Source organism: Crocuta crocuta, unplaced genomic scaffold, assembly GCF_008692635.1.
Source record: "Crocuta crocuta isolate KB4526 unplaced genomic scaffold, BGI_CrCroc_1.0 scaffold331, whole genome shotgun sequence".
Classification (NCBI taxonomy): domain Eukaryota; kingdom Metazoa; phylum Chordata; class Mammalia; order Carnivora; family Hyaenidae; genus Crocuta; species Crocuta crocuta.
The window spans coordinates 2,490,715-2,493,898 of NW_027531015.1; positions in this window are offsets into that span (position 1 = coordinate 2,490,715).

The following is a 3,184-nucleotide window of genomic DNA, read 5'->3' on the forward strand; positions in this document are numbered from 1 at the left end:
TATGGCTGTTATTGTAGGAACAGGATCTATTAAGAAATTGCCTCTGGTGCAGTCAGAGACTATCATGGCACCTTGTGCAATAATGTGCAAACAGTGGCTTGAGAGAAGTGGTATGCAAAAAAATACATCCCAAACTTTGACCTTTCTACATTGTCACAGTGAATGTTTGGCTGGGCTTGCTTCCAAAAAAATACAAAAAGTATATCTGAGACCCAGGTGAGGTTGGACAAACATGCTCAGCAGCTAAAGATGGCACCATGGGAGGCTGTGAGGAGCTTTGCCTTTGGCCTCGACCTCAAGAACACTTGGGGTCGAGGCCCACTTCATATTTAGCATGTGATCTTATGCAAAATATTAGACTTTTTAAAACTCAGTGTCTCCATCTGTACAATGAGAAAAACAATAGTAATTGTCTCATTAGGTCATCCATAACTGTTGTGTTCTTGTTGAATAATGTTTTAATAATTAAAGTGTTCATATGGTGTACATTTATGAATTAACAAAGTATCTGACACAGGCTTCATATTTTATATTGTTGCTATTGTTATTGATTTTATTTTTGTTGTTTTTGTGAAGTTTTACTTGGTCTCAGGGCAAAGAGACCAAGATGAAGTGTTTGTTTCAGCGACAGTCAGTTCTTCACACTAGAAGTAATCATTGTTACTTCAGTGCTAAAAATCAGGGTGCAAGAAAATTTCTTTGTTCATTCAGAATATTTTCTCAAAGTTCAGATGGCTGCAGAAACTTACCTTAATTTTGATCTCCCTCCTGGAACAGTCAACTAGAAAATGAGGATTGGTTCACATGAGTTTATTTCAACCTGAGTCCTCTGAAGGACATTTAAAAGAATGAGACCTAAATTTCCATGGAGTGTCCACATTCGACTGCTCAGTGAAGATTTTAATATGAACAAGCATTTGCATGGTAGATGTCCTGATGGCCCCTGAAGGACTATATATACGTGGGACTTACGGCTGCTCATAAAATATTCAACATATTCAACTATATTTAATATTTTCCTAAAATATGTGACATTGTTTTCAAAAAAGGCATCCAAAAGTCTAAGCAGAAGCCTTAGATATTATAGGTGATAGAAAATAGATTAACTTGGCAAATTTTGAAGACATAGCTCTTTGAGATTATAGCAGATATGTATCAGAGCCTTTAAATGACAAAAGACATTGCAATAAAGTGAAAATAAGAATAAAAATGAAAGCAATAATAATTATAATGGACTGAATTTTTATTATAAGGCATTTTATTAACCCAATTCAAATAACTCAAATTCATCTTTAAATTTTTTTAATTAGGCATGCAAAATAAAACATCTTTATTATAGATAGTCTAATAAGATAGAGGTAAGTTTCTTATCTTCTTTGGATAAGAGGAAACCTTCTTGACTTGTTTTTCTTACAGTTCAAAGATCTATTTATGTAAAGTGTTTTCCTGACTTAGTTCTATGGATTTCATCAACATTATTTGCTCAGGGTGGAAGAGGAAAAAGCTGAGGCAGTGTCACTTGCTAAACTCACCTTCTGAGTTCATTGGCAAGTCAAATGGGAATTCAGCCTGAGGACATTGACTCCTGTTCTTCTGTGTAACCACTAGATCATTCTTTTCTTTTTAAAACATTTAAAAAATATATACTCATGCCCACAGCACTTGACTACCTTAATATTGTTTTATTGCTTCGTTTGCCTTCCCACGCTCTTCTCTCTCTTAACAATCATTCATGATATTTGGAAAATGATTCAAAGAGAACACTTCAAAGCATTGTTTTGTGGCTCAGCAGAACAGGGTCGCCTTGTCTTTTCTTCCCTGCCTATCTTTGACATAAGTGCCAGAGAATGTAGAGATCCACATACACATAATTATCTTTACTTTACATCTCTAAGGCCTCACTTATTCTTCCTTTTCACAAACACATTTAAATTTACCTAAAGATGATAGAAGTATTTTCTTCTGTCTTTAGGTTTCATCATTCAAGAAAAAGAAACACTAAAGATTTTAAATAATGTGATGGTAAGAAAGAGATGACAGTTCATTTCCATAAAAACTTGACTTCAGCCAAGTTTTTAGAAAGAAGACAGAGGAGTACCTCAGCACTACTACTTATGAAATATGTTAAAGGCAATACACAAATGCACTAACTGTATACACAGGTACTTTTCAGATTTTTACTTTTGAATTGTACCTTGTGTGAAACAAAGTTGATAGATACCAAATAGAAGTTAAGGATATGTGACATATAAATAGGCTATTACAACAGCAGAAGGAAGAATGCTAGTCATGTGAGAGTGCCATGGGTTTTGAGTAAGCAGAATGGATTTATGGATGTCAAAAATTTGTCAAGATTAGAGGTAAAACATTTGGGTCTGGTAAAATTTTTTCACTTATGACAACATAGATGAATTGGATGTGGAGGATAGAAGAAGAGATACAAGGGTTTACTAATTTCAAGTAAGGAGTAACAGCTTCCAGATCCTTTATGCCAGCAATAACCTGAGCTTTTTTTTTTTTTTTGAGGGAAGTTTGACTTTTTAGTAAAGTTGTGCTCTTTTGTTTATATGGAATCCATGTAGATATATCAAGCAAGACACAGAATTCCTAAAATAATCTGCTTTGGTCTTCCTTTCATTCTGTACAAAAATTTCCATTCTTCATATAATTCATACACCATTATCTTCTGTTCTGTATTGACTTTCTGCAGAAGAGATTATATTTAAAAATTGCATCATCATCTGGTGATTCTTTCCTCACTGCTTCAAAAGGCTTCAGTCTGATTAACACATTAAATCATGAAAAAAATAAGAGAAACAAATGCAATGGGAATATGAGTTATGGAATGTGCTTTGAGAGTGGAAAACACTCAGATTAGGTAAATCTGGTTTCTTTTTTATACTTAAGGCATGTATATTGTGAAAGTAAAAGATCTNCTTCAGTGTCATTTATTCATTTCTTCAACAAACATTATTTGAATCCTTATGATGCTTAGGTAATGTTCTGAATCCTTGGAGTCAAAGAAGAATTGATTCTCTCTCATAGAGATTATATCCCAGGGGAAGAGACAGATAATAAACAAATACAAACATATAATACAATATCCTGTAAGGATGAATGAATGCTACTAAAGCAGTGAGAAGGCTCTGAGAGAGTGAGGCTGGAAGAAGATATATATGTACAC